Source organism: Scyliorhinus torazame, chromosome 4 (assembly GCF_047496885.1).
Source record: "Scyliorhinus torazame isolate Kashiwa2021f chromosome 4, sScyTor2.1, whole genome shotgun sequence".
Taxonomy (NCBI): domain Eukaryota; kingdom Metazoa; phylum Chordata; class Chondrichthyes; order Carcharhiniformes; family Scyliorhinidae; genus Scyliorhinus; species Scyliorhinus torazame.
The window spans coordinates 199,526,311-199,543,693 of record NC_092710.1 but is presented as its reverse complement, the minus strand read 5'-3'; the positions used below and the strand labels follow the sequence as shown (position 1 = coordinate 199,543,693).

At 52.3% G+C, this 17,383-nt stretch overlaps 1 protein-coding gene across 5 annotated transcripts in view; it reads left to right on the top strand.

Annotated features, from left to right (window-relative positions):
• rcan2 (regulator of calcineurin 2) overlaps window positions 1-17,383 on the top strand; it is a 644,130-nt gene that overhangs the window by 210,914 nt on the left and 415,833 nt on the right. The window lies entirely within an intron of this gene.

Here is a 17,383-nt window from a genome sequence, read left to right as displayed (position 1 = left end):
CTGAAATCATAGCAAAAAATGAAACAAGAGAATTTGAAATAGAAAACGATCCCATTATACTTCACTAACCTAATTGACGTCATGCAGGCAGCTGCAAGGTGGCGAGAAAGCTGAAGTATTCACTGAAAATAATTTGTGAAAGATTAAATTTGAATTTCTTGTATAAAATGATGAATTAATATATTTACTTGTTAATGGACCTGTGAGTGCGATTATACACATAATTATATGCTGTTCCTAGTACTTACCAGCAAGGCAGCAGATATTGCCAGTTGGCTGGATTTCAGACTTTCTTGGGCTGAGTGCCAGTGTTTCTGTGGAAGAGCTTTTGAATACTGCAGAGAGGTGGTAGTGACAATATTGTGCTGCAATATGTTGCATTGTGCAGTTGTTGTAAATGTCACTCAGTTCTGAAGGCCTGGGTTTGAACCCAGACCCAAATCAAAAAAAGCATGAAAGTTTGATACCATATTGGACATGAGCACCGTGTACTAATATCCCCCCGACCCTAACTCCTGAAGAAGGGCCCCGCTAATACGTGATGAGCAGCCTGTTTCAGCAGTTATGCAATTGATGTTTAATAACCATTTGATGGTCATTGTCAATGAGGTAGGCGATAAATTATAGCGGCTCCTGATCGCAGGAGACTTCTTGCAAACCGTTGATAACTTTGTGCTTATGTTTCATGGCTATGCGGTCAACCTTTAGGGATTGGAATATCAGCAAGAGAGCTCCTTCCTGGTAATCTTACAAATCCTCGACTTGCGGAAGGCTGATCAGCAATGGAGCATACATATTTCAACTAGGGTAAAGAGAAATGTTTTTAAAAATCATTCACGTGAGCCACCTGCAGGTGGCAGTGCATCAAGAAATGTAGCTTGAGTCATTTTATCAACCTGTGCTGCAAATCTTGTTTATTTCTGGAATGGGAAATGATTTTCTGTTTGGCGGCGAGAATTGGGAAATTACGCAGGACCTGGGAAAATAATGTCCAAAGAGGGAAACTGCAAATCCCAGGCGACTTTGTTGACCTGGGCTTCTTATGACTTTAGAAGATGGGGTTGACAAATATCAAAACTTTCTATAGCTTAAAACCACATGGGGAATGAATAAGTTGAGCATATGGCGAGTAAAGGAGAGGCAGATAATATCCAATTGACGTCCTCTAGGATAATCTGTTTTCTGAAGTTGCTGTTTGCCTCCAGCATGTACTAATGTTTTGCTTAGTTCATTTCAGTAATTGGTGTCTGAATACTTGCAAACAAATGTAAGTTTGTTCTCACTCTCATGCATACAGTTTTGAAGAAAAATAATAATGTTCTTGCCTTCAGGGACAGAGATAAACGAGTAAAGTTTTCTTTTCCCATTCTGAGCTGAAACTTAGGCACATGAACAGAGAGCCAACATCTTCTGAATGTGTTATTTAATTAGGGATTTTTTTTTAACCTTTCTATAATCTCGGTTTACAAAATGGTAACGTTTATTAGTGGAGCACGTGGAGCATTGCTGTTCTGTAAATGGAATTTAGGTTAAATTGTTGACAGTTGGATTACATGGACTTTGCTTTTGCATCACAACAGAAGTTGGTGTCCTTTATGTAAGATTTTGGTGCAAACCAACAAGATCATAAGAAATGGGAGCAGGGGTAGGCTCCTCAGCCCATTGAACCTGCTCTGCAATTCAGTAAGAACAGGTTGATCTGATTGTGGCCTTATCTCTACTTTCTTCCCTGCTCCCCATAACCTTTGACTCAATTGTAGATCAAAATGTAGATCAAAAATCTGTCCAACTTGGCCTTGAATATATTCAATGACCCAGCCTCCACTGTTCACTGGGGAAGAGATATCCAAAGATGAGACTCCGAGAGCATAAATTCCTCTTCATCGCCATCTGAAATGGGAGACCCCATATTTTGAAACTGTACCCCCAAATTCTATTTACCCCACAAGGGAAACACCCAGTCAGCATCTGACATGTCAAGTCCCCTCAGAATCTTATGTTTTGTAAGATCATCTCTCATTCTTCTAAAGTTTAAGGAGTTATACACTCAATCTTCTCAACCTTGCTTTATAAGCCAACCCTTTCAACCCAGGAATCAATGTAGGGAACCATCTCTGAACTACTCCCAACACAGTAGATCCCTCCTTAAGTATGGCGATCAAAAATATACATGGTACCTTAGGTGCGGTCTCGCTTTTGGCCATTGACACATGGGCCTCAATTTCCAACACATATTTCGCAAGACATCTTATTTTTACATTCCATCTGCCTTGCAATAAAGTTCAACACTTGATTTCCTTTCCCACCTACTTGCTGTATATGCATGCCACCTTTTAGTGTTGTATATGCAAGGACACCCAGATCCCTCTGTGCTGCAGCATCCTGTAGTCTCTCTTCATTTAAATAGGTGGCACGGTAGCGCAGTGGTTAGCACTATTGCTTCACAGTGCCAGGATCCCAGGTTCGATTCCCGGCTTGGGTCACTTTGTGTGCGGAGTCTGCACGTTCTCCCTGTGTCTGCGTGGGTTGCCTCCAGGTGCTCTGGTTTCCTCCCGCAAGTCCCAAAAGACATGCTGTTCGGTAATTTGGACATTCTGAATTCTCCCTCTGTGTGCCCGATCAGGTGCCGGATTGTGGCGACTAGGGGTTTTTCACAGTAACTTCATTGCAGTGTTAATGTAAGCCTACTTGTGACAATAAAGATTATTATTATACAATAATATTCTGCTTCTCTTTACTTCCTGCCAAAGTAGACTACCTCACATTTTCCAACATTATACTCCATCCTTTTTTTCCTTTCACTTAACCTATCCAAATCTCTTTGCAGTCTCTTTGTATCCTCTTACAACTTGCTTTTCTACCTATCTTTGTATCATCAGCAAATTTGGCAATGACACATTTGATCTTTTCACCCAAGTTATTAACATAAGATTGTAAATGACACTGATGATCCATTTAGCCTGCCTCTATTCATGGAAATATATAAACTCCAGCAGCACAGTCTCTATTTTGTGCAGTATAACCTTTTATGTGGTACTTTATCAAATGCCTTTAGGGATTCTAAATATACTAGATCTACTGGTACTTGTTTATTCACCTTGCTTGTCACATCCTCAAATAAACTAATACATTTGCCAAAAAAACCATGATAGATTTTCTAAATGTCCTGCTACTACTTCCTTAATAATGGATTCCAGCATTTTCCTAATGACAAACTTCAGGCTAACTGGCTTATAGATTCTGAATTACAGAAAACTAAGGTACTCATATTGTCACGAATACACAATCTGTCCCTTTGGATCAATACACTATACCTATACTATATGTGCAATATTTCTGCTTACCCTCTTGATCCTCTTAAAGAATGTAGTCGTAGAAATTGCATAATTGGTCAGTTTTGTATGATGAAATAATGTGGACAACCTTGAACTGTGATAAAAGATTGGCCTTTTCATATCTATCCTGTTCGTTTTCTTATCAAGCAATTTCATTTATGGCAATTACATTTTTATTTCTCTAACTAAAATGAAGTTTTAGTACTATACATATGTAGCAATGCATGTAAATTAGGTTTGAGCTCATGATTTTTCTTTCTGGATGTCTGTTTTCACTTCGAGTTTTGTTCTAAATCAAAAGTGTGGTCAGTAAGGAGAACAGGATTAAGAAGGAGGAATTAGAGAAGGAAAGCTAATTATTTGAATTGGATTGGTTTGGAAAATGTGGCAAATCCTTTTGAAAAGGATTTTCTATCCTGTGCGTTTAGAATGCTGTGAGCATACTGCAAGTGCAGAGCTATTCCCCGTAGAAAGCATTGCAGGAAACAATAGGATAGCTATGGCTGTGCTTCTGGCCATTGACACGTGGGCCTCCTGCTACTGATGGTCCAAAGGGCCAAATATTATCCAATGTAAGGGTGGGTGAGTCTCTTACCTACAGTGGCCAATATCTTCAGACTTCCACTACAATTCTCACAGATCCCCTGGTACATGGAGAGTTCCAGAAATATCTACTGTCTTTGAGTGCTTGCAAGAAATTACTCCCAATGGATGGGAGACTGACCCTTCTTAACTCATTGTCATGAGATCATTGGGCAGACGGCAGGTGCAAGTTTATTCCCACTGTGGGAGATGTTCTGGAAATCTCAAACTCCAAAAATGGTTGTAGATGTGGAGTTGCTACCTTTTTTCTTCCTGACAGCTTGGTGACACAGTGGTTAGCACCGCTGCCTCAGCACCAGGGTCCTTGGTTCGATTCCGACCTTGGGTGACTGTGTGGAGTTTGCATGTTCTCCCCGTGACTGCGTGGGTTTCTTCTAAGTTCTTCTCACAGTCTAAAGATGTGCAGGTTAGGTGGATTGGCCATGCTAAATTGCCCCTTAGTATCCAAAGATGTGTAGGTTAGGTTAAGGGGTTATTGGGATAGGATTGGGAGTGGCTTAGGTGGAGTGCTCTTTGAGAGGGTCAGTGTAGACTCGATGGGCCAAATGGCCTCCTTCTGCACTATAGGGATTCTTTTAAAAAATATATATATATTTATAAAAGTTTTTTAACACAATTTTTCTCCCTTACAAACAATAAACCCCCCCCGTTACAAAAAAAACGAGAAATCGCGCAGAGCAAGATATATACATGGCAAAATGATATATTTACACAGCTTTGTACACTGGCCCTCACCCATACGTGCCAGTTTCCACAACCCTTCATGTTATCTCTTGCTCATCCACCCTCCCAGGCAGTCCCCCCTTTCCCCCCCCCTCCCCTCCCAGGACGTCCCCTCCACCACCACCCCCCCCCCCCCCCCCCCCAAGGTTCTGCTGCTGCTGACCGACCTTCCGCTAACGCTCTGCGAGATAGTCTAGGAACAGTTGCCACCGCCTGTAGAACCCCTGCGCAGACCCTCTCAAGGCGAACTTAATCCTCTCCAACTTTATGAACCCAGCCATGTCGTTTATCCAGGCCTCCAGGCTGGGGGGCTTCGCCTCCTTCCACATTAGCAAGATCCTTCGCCGGGCTACTAGGGACGCAAAGGCCAGAATGCCGGCCTCTTTCACCTCCTGCACTCCCGGTTCGTCCACTACTCCAAATATTGCTAGCCCCCAGCTTGGCTTGACCCGGACTTTCACCACCTGAGATATTGCTCCCGCCACTCCCCTCCAGAACCCCTCCAGTGCCGGGCATGACCACAACATATGGACATGGTTCGCCGGGCTCCCTGAGCACCTTCCACATCTGTCCTCTACCCCAAAGAATCTACTCAACCTCGCCCCCGTCAAGTGCGCTCTGTGGACCACCTTAAATTGTATCAGGCTGAGCCTGGCACTCGAGGAGGAGGAATTAACCCTACCTAGGGCATCAGCCCACAGACCTTCCTCGATCTCCTCCCCCAGCTGCTCCTCCCATTTACCCTTCAACTCTTCTACCAGCGCTTCCCCCTCTTCTTTCAACTCCTGGTGTATTTCCGACACCTTGCCTTCCCCGACCCATACACCCGAGATCACCCTATCTTGAACTTCTTGTGCCGGGAACAACGGGAATTCCCTCACCTGTCGCCTCACAAAAGCCCTCACCTGCATATATCTAAAGGCATTTCCCGGGGGTAACTCGAACTTCTCCTCCAGTGCCCCTAGGCTCGCAAACGTCCCGTCGATGAACAGGTCCCCCATTCTTCCAATCCCCGCCCGATGCCAGCTCTGGAACCCCCCGTCCATCTTCACCGGGACAAACCGGTGGTTACCCCTGATCGGGGACCACACCGATGCTCCCATTGCACCCCGGTGCCGTCTCCACTGGCCCCAGATCCTTAGCGTTGCCGCCACCACCGGGCTCGTGGTATACTTTGTCGGCGAGAGCGGCAGCGATGCCGTCACCAACGCCCCCAGGCACGTTCCTTTACAGGACGCCATCACCATCCTCTTCCATGCCGCCCCCTCTCCCTCCATAACCCACTTGCGGATCATCGACACATTTGCTGCCCAGTAGTAGCTCCCCAGGTTTGGCAGCGCCAACCCTCCTCGGTCCCTACTGCGTTCCAGGAACCCTCTCCTTACTCTCGGGGTCTTATTCGCCCACACAAACCCCATAATACTCCTGCCTACTCTCTTAAAAAAGGCCTTAGTGATCACGATGGGAAGGCACTGAAACACAAACAGAAACCTCGGAAGGACCACCATTTTGACCGACTGCACTCTACCCGCCAGCGAGAGCGGTAACATGTCCCATCTTTTGAAATCCTCCTCCATTTGCTCCACCAACCTCGTCAGATTCAGTTTATGTAGGGTCCCCCAACTCCTGGCTATCTGGATCCCCAGATACCGAAAGCTCCCCTCCGCCCTCCTCAGCGGTAGGTCACCTATCCCTCTTTCTTGGTCCCCCGCCTGTAATACAAAGAGCTCACTCTTCCCTACATTGAGCTTTTAGCCCGAAAACTCCCCAAACTCCCTTAGAGTCTGCATGACCTCCACCATCCCCTCCATTGGATCTGCCATGTACATCAACAGGTCATCCGCATAAAGCAACACCCGATGCTCTTCTCCCCCTCGGACCACCCCCTCCATTTATTAGACTCCCTCAATGACATGGCTAATGGTTCGATCGCCAATGCGAACAACAGGGGGGACAGGGGGCACCCCTGCCTCGTCCCTCGGTACAGTCGAAAGTACTCCGACCTCTGCCGGTTCGTCACTACACTCGCCACCGGGGCTCTGTAAAGGAGCTTAACCCAATTGATAAACCCTCCCCCGAACCCAAACCTACGCAGCACCTCCCAGAGGTACTCCACTCTACTCGGTCAAAAGCCTTCTCCGCGTCCATAGCTGCCACTATCTCTGCCTCTCCCTCCTCAGATGGCATCATTATCACGTTTAAGAGCCGCCGCACATTGGTGTTTAGTTGCCTGCCCTTTACAAATCCCGTCTGGTCCTCGTGGATTACCCCCGGGACACAGTCCTCGATCCTCGTGGCCAGCACTTTTGCCAGCAACTTTGCATCCACATTGAGGAGCGAGATCGGCCTGTACGATCCACATTGCAGTGGGTCCGTGTCCCGCTTTTGGATCAAAGAAATTGTCGCTTCCGACATTGCCGGGGGCAGGGTCCCTTCCTCTCTTGCCTCATTAAAGGTCCTCACCAGTAGCGGGGCCAACTGGTCTGCGTACTTCCTGTAGAACTTTACCGGGAATCCGTCCGGTCCCGGGGCCTTCCCCGCCTGCATGCTCCCCAAACCCTTGCTCAGCTCCTCCAACCCAATTGGTGCCCCCAAACCAGCCACCTCTTGCTCCTCCACCCTCGGGAATCTCAGCTGATCTAGGAATCGTCTCATCCCCTCTTCCCCCGCTGGGGGCTGGGATCTGTACAGCTCTTCATAAAAGGCTTGAATACCTCGTTTATTTTCGTCGCACTCCGAACCGTGGCTCCCCTTCCATCTTTGACTCCCCCTATTTCCCTCGCTACCATCCTCTTACGGAGCTGGTGTGCCAGCATCTGACTAGCCTTTTCCCCATACTCGTAGGTCGCCCCCTGCGCTTTCCTCCACTGTGCCTCCGCCTTCCCTGTGGTCAACAGGTCAAACTCCGTCTGGAGCCGTCGTCTTTCCCCAAGTAATCTTTCCTCCGGGGCCTCTGCGTATCTCCTGTCCACTCTCAAAATCTCCCCCACTAACCTCTCCCTTTCCATACCCTCTGTCTTCTTCCTATGAGCCCTAATGGAAATTAGCTCTCCCCTGATCACCGCCTTCAACGCCTCCCATACCACCCCCACCCACACCTCCTGGGCCTCCAAGTACCTTTCGATATACGCCCTCACCTTCCCACACACCACCTCGTCCGCCAGCAGTCCCACATCCAGCCGCCACAACGGTCGTTGGTCCCTCTCCTCTTCAGCTCCAGTTCCACCCAGTGCGGGGCATGGTCCGAAACGGCTATAGCCGAATACTCCGTCCACTCCACCCTCGGGATGAGCGCCCTGCCCAGAACAAAGAAATCTATCCGGGAGTAGGCTTTGTGTACATGGGAGAAGAAAGAAAATTCCCTGGCCTGCGGCCTTGCAAACCGCCATGGGTCCACTCCCCCCATCTGATCCATAAACCCCCTAAGTACCTTGGCCGCCGCCAGCCTCTTTCCAGTCCTTGATTTGGAGCGGTCCAGTGCTGGATCCAACACTGTATTGAAGTCCCCTCCCATTATCAGGCCTCCTATCTCCAGGTCCGGAATGCGCCCCAACACGCGCTTCATGAATCCTGCATCATCCCAGTTCGGGGCGTATACGTTTACCAACTCCACCCACGTCCTTTGCAGCTTACCGCTCACCATTACATATCGCCCTCCATTGCCCGCTACAATAGTCTTGGCCTCAAATGACACCCGCTTTCCCACCAATATTGCCACCCCTCTATTCTTTGCGTCCAGTCCCGAGTGGAATACCTGTCCTACCCATCCCTTTCTTAGCCTGACCTGGTCCGCCACCTTCAGGTGTGTCTCTTAGAGCATGGCCACGTCCGCCTTCAGTCCCTTTAAGTGCGCGAACACTCGAGCCCTCTTCACCGGCCCATTGAGGCCCCTCACATTCCACGTTATCAGCCAGATTGGAGGGGCTCTCACCCCCCCCCCCCATGCCCCGCCGACTAGCCATCTCCTTTTCTGGGCCAGTCCCGTGTCCACGCCTCCCTCACCCTCCAGTCCCCCAGAGGGGGGACCCCCATCCCGACCACCTCTTCTGTGTCCCATTCCCTTTCGGCCAGTGCAGCAGCAACCCTTCCCCCCCCTCCCCTCCCCCCGCTAGACCCCTGTCTAGCTTTTTTGCTCCCCCCATGTCACTCCCGTAAGTCAGCTGACGCCTGCTGACCCCGGCTTCCCCCGCCGTCCCATTGACCTCCCCGCGTGTGAGTCTCCCAATCCATATGCATTCCTTCGTTCCCCTTCCCGCCTTTCCAAAGCCCGCTCCGCCCCCTCTGGCGCAGCTCCTGTCGCGGCCTTGTCTCTCTCCCCCAGCCCATGTAACATTTCCTGCGCGTAATTGACCCCCCTATATACAACAACCATCACACATCAAACCCCATACATCCCCCCCCACCCTCACAAACACTCAGTTAGAGTCAAACTTTTCGGCTTGTACAAAGGTCCACGCCTCCTCAGCGTTTCAAAGTAATCACTAAAGGGATTCTATGATTTCTATGAGATGCTCCCTGTAGCGCACAATGACTTACGAGAGAGACGAGTAGAGATGAAGTCGATGAGGCTTTATTAAGCGAGACTTGTCCCCAGCAGTTCAGCAACAGAATGAAGCGGCGGGGAGAAGCTCGGGTTCTTATACTCCGCCTTCAGGGCGGAGCCAGGAGTCAACAGCCAACCAGGACCCGGGATCTGTCAGCCAATAGCATCACGGTTTCACAGTCCCACATGACCCCTAATACATACCACCACATTCACCCCTTGATAAAAAGGAACCCGGCGGGGTGGTGGTTCACATGGTGGTAGGGGTTTACAAGGCTAGTCCTGGGAGGAAAATTTTGGGCATGTTACTACAGTTTTAGTCCTACACTGGGCTATGTACAAAGTTTGTGAAACTATTTACAATATTAGTAAGAGAAATTTTTTTTTTTTTTTTGTTACAATCCAACAACATTCTTGGTGTCACGCCGATGCCACGAGTCGAGCGGGCAGTCTGGTCTTCCTCGTCGATTGCCTCAGCCCCGGTGGTGGTGCAGGTGCCTGTTCAGGCGTTGTCGTCTTCGGGAGCGTTTCGGTGTTCGTTCCTGTTTCACTCCTGGGCGGGCACGGGAGGAGGACCGATCCTCCCGGGAAGGGGGCGGTCGCGGGGTGCGCCGGTGGTAGGGAGGGGATGATCGGTGTCGGGGGGGTGTGTGTTGCCGGCGGGCGCCAGGTCCCGCAGGGAGATCGTGTCCTGTCGGCCGTCGGGGTACGCCACGTAGGCGTACTGCGGGTTCGCGTGGAGAAGGTGAACCCTCTCGACCAACGGGTCCGATTTGTGCGCCCGCACATGTTTCCGCAGCAAGATGGGTCCTGGGGCCGCCAGCTAGGTCGGCAGTGACGTTCTGGAGGAGGACTTCCTGGGGAAGACAAGGAGGCGCTCATGAGGCGTTTGGTTAGTGGTGGTACACAGCAGCGACCGGATGGAGTGGAGAGCATCCGGGAATACCTCCTGCCACCGGGAAACTGGGAGATCCCTGGACCGTAGGGCCAGCAGCACGGTCTTCCAGACCGTGCCGTTCTCCCTCTCTACTTGCCCGTTCCCCCAGGGGTTGTAGCTCGTCGTCCTGCTCGAGGCTATGCCCTTGCTGAGCAGGAACTGGCGCAGCTCGTCACTCATGAAGGAGGACCCCCTGTCGCTATGGATATATGCGGGGCAACCGAACAGTGGGAATATGGTGCCAAGGGCTTTAATGACTGTGGCCGCTGTCATGTCGGGGCAGGGGATGGCGAAGGGGAAACGAGAGTACTCGTCCACCACGTTCAGGAAGTATGCGTTGCGGTCGGTGGAGGGGAGGGGCCCTTTGAAATCCAGACTGAGGCGTTCAAAGGGGCGGGAAGCCTTGATCAGGTGGGCTCTATCCGGCCTGAAAAAGTGCGGTTTGCACTCCGCGCAGATGTGGCAGTTCCTGGTGACTGTACGGACCTCCTCCACAGAGTAGGGGAGGTTGCGGGACTTTATGAAATGGTAGAACCAAGTGACCCCCGGGTGGCAGAGGTCCTCGTGGAGGGCTTGGAGACGGTCTATTTGTGCGTTGGCACATGTGCCGCGGGATAGGGCATCGGACGGCTCGTTCAGCTTTCCGGGACGGTACAAGATCTCGTAGTTGAAGGTGGAGAGCTTGATCCTCCACCTTAAGATCTTGTCATTTTTAATTTTGCCCCGCTGTGCATTATCGAACATGAAGGCTACCGACCGTTGGTCGGTGAGGAGAGTGAATTTCCTGCCGGCCAGGTAATGCCTCCAATGTCGCACAGCTTTCACTATGGCTTGGGCTTCCTTTTCCACTGAGGAGTGGCGGATTTCTGAGGCGTGGAGGGTTCGGGAGAAAAAGGCCACGGGTCTGCCCGCTTGGTTAAGGGTGGCCGCCAGAGCTACGTCGGATGCGTCGCTCTCGACCTGGAAGGGGAGGGACTCGTCGATGGCGCGCATCGTGGCCTTTGCGATATCCGCTTTGATGCGGCTGAAGGCCTGGCGAGCCTCTGTTGACAGGGGGAAGGTAGTGGTCTGTATTAGCGGGCGGGCCTTGTCTGCATACTGGGGGACCCACTGGGCGTAATATGAAAAGAACCCCAGGCAACGTTTCAGGGCTTTGGAGCAGTGGGGGAGGAGAAATTCCATAAGGGGGCGCATGCGTTCGGGGTCGGGGCCTATTATCCCATTGCGCACTACGTATCCCAGGATGGCCAACTTGTTTGTGCTAAAAACGCAATTTTCCTCGTTGTATGTGAGGTTAAGGGCGTTAGCTGTCTGGAGGAATTTTTGGAGGTTGGCGTCGTGGTCCTGCTGATCGTGGCCGCAGATGGTTACGTTGTCGAGATACGGGAACGTGGCCTGCAACCTGTGCTGGTCAACCATTCGTTCCATCTCCCGTTGGAAGACCGAGACCCCATTCGTGACACCAAATGGGACCCTTAGGAAGTGGTATAGACGCCCGTCTGCCTCGAAGGCTGTGTACTTGCGGTCACCTGGGCGGATGGGGAGCAGGTGGTAGGCGGACTTGAGGTCCACGGTGGAGAAAACCTTATACTGGGCAATCCGATTTACCATGTCGGATATGCGGGGGAGAGGGTACGCATCTAGCTGTGTGTACCTGTTGATGGTCTGGCTATAGTCTATGACCATCCTTTGCTTCTCCCCGGTCTTTACTACTACCACCTGGGCTCTCCAGGGACTATTGCTGGCCTGGATTATGCCTTCCTTCAGCAACCGCTGGACTTCAGACCGAATAAATATCCGGTCCTGGGCGCTGTACCGTCTGCTCCTAGTGGCGAAATTTGCAATCCGGGGTGAGGTTTGCAAACAAGGACGGCGGTTCAACCTTGAGAGTTGCGAGGCCGCAGATAGTGAGTGGGGGTATTGGGCCGCCGAATTGAAATGTTAGGCCCTGCAGGTTACACTGGAAATCTAATCCCAGTAATGTGGGCGCGCAGAGTTGGGGAAGGACGTAGAGCCTGTAGTTTTTAAACTCCCTCCCTTGCACCGTTAGGTTCGCGATGCAGAACCCTTTGATCTCTACGGAGTGGGATCCTGCAGCTAGGGAAATCTTTTGCATACTTGGATAGGTGGTCAGAAAACAGCGCTCTACCGTGTCTGGGTGAATGAAACTTTCGGTGCTCCCGGAGTCGATCAAGCATGATGTCTCGTGTCCGTTGATCAGCACCGTTGTTGTCGTCGCCTGGAGCGTCCGGGGCTGTGATTGATCCAGAGTCACCGAAGCCAGTCGTGGTCGTAGTGTCGCGGCGTCTTCTTCGTCTCTCGTGGAGCCGTCGATGCTGGGGTCCTTTGTTGTCATCCAAGATGGCGGCGTCCATGAATCGCATGTGGCCGGGGGTGGACAAAATGGCCACCCCCATGGATCGCACGTGGTCGGGGGTGGACAAAATGGCCACCCCCATGAATCGCACGTGGCTGGGGGGTCACAAGATGGCGACGCCCATCCTCCCCTCGTGGTGCCCGGGACCCAAAATGGCGGCGCCCGCGGGCCGCACATGGGGCGCTGGGGGGGGGGGGGGGGGGGGTTGGGGAGCGTTTGGGCTATGCTGGGCTCGTTCTTCTCCGGGGATTGCGGCGACCCCCCGGGACCGGCACACAGCCGCGTAATGGCCCTTCTTGCCACAGCTTTTACAAATAGCTGCGCGGGCCGGGCAGCGCTGCCGGGGGTGTTTCGCTTGCCCGCAGAAATAGCAGCCCCCCCGGGATGGTCTGGCGCTTTAACCGCGCAAGCCTGTGAGAGGGGGGGGGGGGTTGTCGCGACGGGGGTCCACGGAGCCCAAGGGGCTGCCGCGCGGTCGGGGCCGTAGGCACGGGCGTTTTGCGAGGCCACATCTAGGGAAGCTGCAATGGCCCGTGCCTCTGAGAGTCCTAACGACTCTCTTTCTAAAGGTCTTTGGCGGATTTGGGGAGGGTTCATACCTGCCACAAAAGCATCGTGAATTAGCATGTCCGTGTGTTCGATCGCGTTCACCGGCGGGCAGCTGCAGCCCCGTCCCAAAATTAGCAGCGCGGCGTAGAATTCTTCTAGCGATTCTCCGGGACTTTGCCGTCTCGTTGCGAGTTGGTAGCGCGCGTAGACCTGGTTCACGGGGCGAACGTAGATGCTCTCCAGTAATGCGAGCGCCGTCGGGAAATCCTCCGCGTCTTCTATGAGAGGGTAAATTTCCGGGCTTACCCTCGAATGCAGGACCTTCATTTTCTGGTCTTCTGTGATCCGGCCGGGGGCCGTTCGGAGGTAGCCTTCAAAACATGCTTGCCAGTGTTTAAATACTGCTGCCAAGTTTGCGGCGTGGGGGCTGATCCGCAGGCATTCCGGGGCGATCCGGAGCTCCATAGTCCTTTAAGCTCGCTTAATAAATTGTAGCACACAATGACTTACGAGAGAGACGAGTAGAGATGAAGTCGATGAGGCTTTATTAAGCGAGACTTGTCCCCAGCAGTTCAGCAACAGAATGAAGCGGCGGGGAGAAGCTCGGGTTCTTATACTCCGCCTTCAGGGCGGAGCCAGGAGTCAACAGCCAACCAGGACCCGGGATCTGTCAGCCAATAGCATCACGGCTTCACAGTCCCACATGACCCCTAATACATACCACCACACTCCCGAAGACTGAGGGCGGGATTCTCCCAACGGGAGTCTAAGTGCCACCGCTGGAGTAAAAACCGGAGTGTTTTACTCCGGCATCGGCACCCGGTCCCAGACCCCTATTCAGGGGCCTCCGTGGGGCTGGCAGGGGCGTGGTGCGATTTGCGGAGGCGGGGCCTCAGTGCGGCGTCGGAGACCCGGCGCCGCATAAAGACGCAACGCCTTGGGTCCCGCGCTTGCGCAGTTGGACAGGCGGCAACTAGCGCATGCACAGTGGCCGTCCTCCCCCAGGTCGCCCCGCACAACAATGGCGCAGGGCTATAACATTGCCAGTGGAGGAAAGGAGGTCCGCCGACAGAGAGACGGGCCTGCCGATCGGTGGGCCCCGATCGCGGGCCAGACCCCTTCGGAGGCACCCGCGGTGAAGGAGACGCCCCCCTGCCCCCCCACACAGGCCGTCCCCCCGAGCATTCCCGCAGAGTTCCTGCTGGCAGCGACCAGGGGTGAATGGCGCCGGCTGGACTCTATCGTGTCCGAGCAACCGCTTGGCCCATCCGGCCCAGAGAATCGGCGCCCCGCCGATTCCAGCGACCCGCGGCCGACGCCACACACGCAAATGGCGCCGATTCTCCGCACCTCAGAGAATCGCGCGCCGGGCGTGTCGGGGCGTCGTGGCACAATTGCTCCGATTCTCGGGCCCGGCGCAGGGCCCGGAGAATTGCCCCCTGAACATTTGCCAGGGCCACAGGGAGAAAATCAGCCATGACTGATCTTTAGATTTCCCTCTTAGTTTACTGTTGGATTTTCTTCTAACCATGTGACAAAAGTAACTTGTTTTTTGTCTAAATGCTTGACATTGGCCTCTATCACTCTTGTCACAAAACTGGTTTAAGTCAAAGAAACAATTTCCCAGCTTAACATCGGTTTTGTGATGATTAAGTGTATGAATGGTGACTTAGTTGAGGAAGGAATCAAGGTACCCAATTCAAAAGAACTGTTTGTGCAATTTGTTCAGAACTGGGTCTGATTGCTAGCTTTTTGAATTGAACTGATCAGTTCTGTTTGGCTCTGGTTGCTGCTTCAAAGGAATTTATTCGCAGCTTGTGTTGTTGTGAAAGCAGAGAGGCTGTCGGGAGCTTTTGCTGAGGCAATAGGTTGTTGGTAGCTTTCAAATCCTAAACTTGTGAAAAGTATTAACTCAATCAGGTAGCTGTATTTGGTGAGAGAAATTAAAAGGAAAGTGCAGCGGCAGATAAAATTAATTCTGATATTGTTTTGTATCAAAGTTAAACTCGTTATTTTCCATTGCCATGAAGGAGCTAGTTAAATTCAATAATGCTGTAAAATGTACATTGTTTTACTATGATTGTTTATTTGCCCTGTTACTGTTTAATAATAATCTGCGGCGCGATTCTCCGACCCCCCGCCAGGTCGGAAAATCGGTGGGGGTTGGCGTGAATCTTGCCCCCACCGTGTCCCGAATTCTCCACCACCAGAGAATCAGCGGGGGCGGGAATCGCGCCGCGCGGTCGGCGGGCTCCCCCTGGCGATTCTCCGGCCCACGATGGGCCGAAGTCCCAGCCGGCGTGGATAGAACCACCTACCTTACAGGCGGGGGCAGATGGCGCGGGCGGGCTCCGGGGTCCTGGGGGGGGGGGGGGGGGTGTGTGATCTGGCCCCGGGGGGTGCCCCCACGGTGGCCTGACCCGTGATCGGAGCCCACTGATCGGCGGGCGGGCCTGTGCCGTGGGGGCACTCTTTTTCTTCCGCCTTCGCCATGGTCTCCACTATGCCGGAGGCAGAAGAGACCCCCTCCACTGCGCATGTGCGTGGGTGCCGTGAGCGTCTGCTCATTCTCCCGCGCATGCGTCGCCCAGCGAAGTCCTTTTGGCGCCGGCTGTCATGGCGCCAAAGGCCTTTCCGGCCAGCCGGCGGGGCGGAAATCTCTCCGGCGAGGGCCTAGCCCCTCAAGGTGAGGGCTTGGCCCCTAAAAGTACTGAGAATTCCGCACCTTTGGGGCGGCCCGATGCCGGAGTGGTTCCCGCCGCTCCATTACGCCGGAACCCCCCGCCCCGCCGGGTAGGGGAGAATCCCGGCCCTGTATTCGTGTCACAAGTAGGCTTACATTAACACTGTAACGAAGTTGGCGGGAAAATCCCTTAGTTGCCACATTCTGGCGCCTGTTCAGATACACTGAGAGAATTCAGAATGTCCAATTCACCTCACAAATAAATGTGTTTAGCAATTAAATCTAAAACCATGTTGTATTCTAGCATTAAAGCAAAACACTGCAGATGCTGGAAAGCTGAAATAAACGTTGTGATTTTGGGCAGGACCCAGACTCACATAGTTAAAAGAGTTTAAAAGCTCAGTTAGCTATGCTGCTGCCGGATCAAACTGCCCTGGCATCTGTTGGCCTTGCCGAGGAGACCCCAGACGGGTGCCATTCAGCACTGGTCCCCCACAAATGGGGACCAAGTGAAATGGCATGGGGGCGGTGGTCTCCTAGGCGACCAGAGCCCCAGGGTGGTTAGCCTCTGGGCAGAGTGGCACCCTGGCACTGCTGGTACCACCTTGGCACTGCCAGGCTGGTTGGGGCACTGCAATTGTGCCAGGCTGGCAGTGCCATGGTGCCAGGCTGGCATTTTTCTTGTACTGGGGATTGGGCCCGGGGGGTGCCCTGCTGGTATGTGGTAAGATGCGGAGGGTTGGCGGCTTGAGGACCCACCCAACGGGTGGTTGGGGTGTTGGGGGGGCACCGTGGGTCGTGTCGGGGTTGTTGAGAGATCAGTGGCGCCCTGATCTCTTCCTGCACTGAGTAGCTCTGCTCGTTGGAGCTCCTCAGTGCAGGATATGCAACTAAGTGCGGCCTCAGCGAGGCGTTCCCTGTTAGGCGCTGACAGAAACCCAGAGTGTGGTTAGATAATGTAGTGCTGGAAATGACCCCTCGATTCCTGCCCAGAATGGACTCTTAAAAACAAAAGTTAAATTGCGCCCAGAGTTAACGTTTTGTGTCTGTATGACGCTTCCTCAGAGCTAAAGGGGCAGTAGTCACTAAAGTACTCCAACTGTTATGGTTTTGTTTGGTTTATTAGCTCACTAACGGAATGTATCTAAAACCAGGACAATGGATGTCAGGAGCTCAGGCTTACCTTTGGGTGTGAACTAAAACATTAAAGTCAAAGATAGCTGCAGTAGAAGTGGTGGAGGGAACCCCAAAACCTAATAGTCTGCTTCTCCAGTATTTTCACAGTACATTGACATCTGAGATCTCCCTGTGGTCCTGGACAAGGGATATATGATATGGTTGGTGATAGATTATATTTCCTGAATGCTGTGAAGGGGCAGCATGGTAGCATTGTGGATAGCACAATTGCTTCACAGCTCCAGGGTCCCAGGTTCGATTCCGGCTTGGGTCACTGTCTGTGCGGAGTCTGCACATCCCGTGTGTGCGTGGGTTTCCTCCGGGTGCTCCGGTTTCCTCCCACAGTCCAAAGATGTGCAGGTTAGGTGGATTAGAACATAGAACATAGAACGATACAGCGCAGTACAGGCCCTTCGGCCCTCGATGTTGCACCGAAACAAAAGCCATCTAACCTACA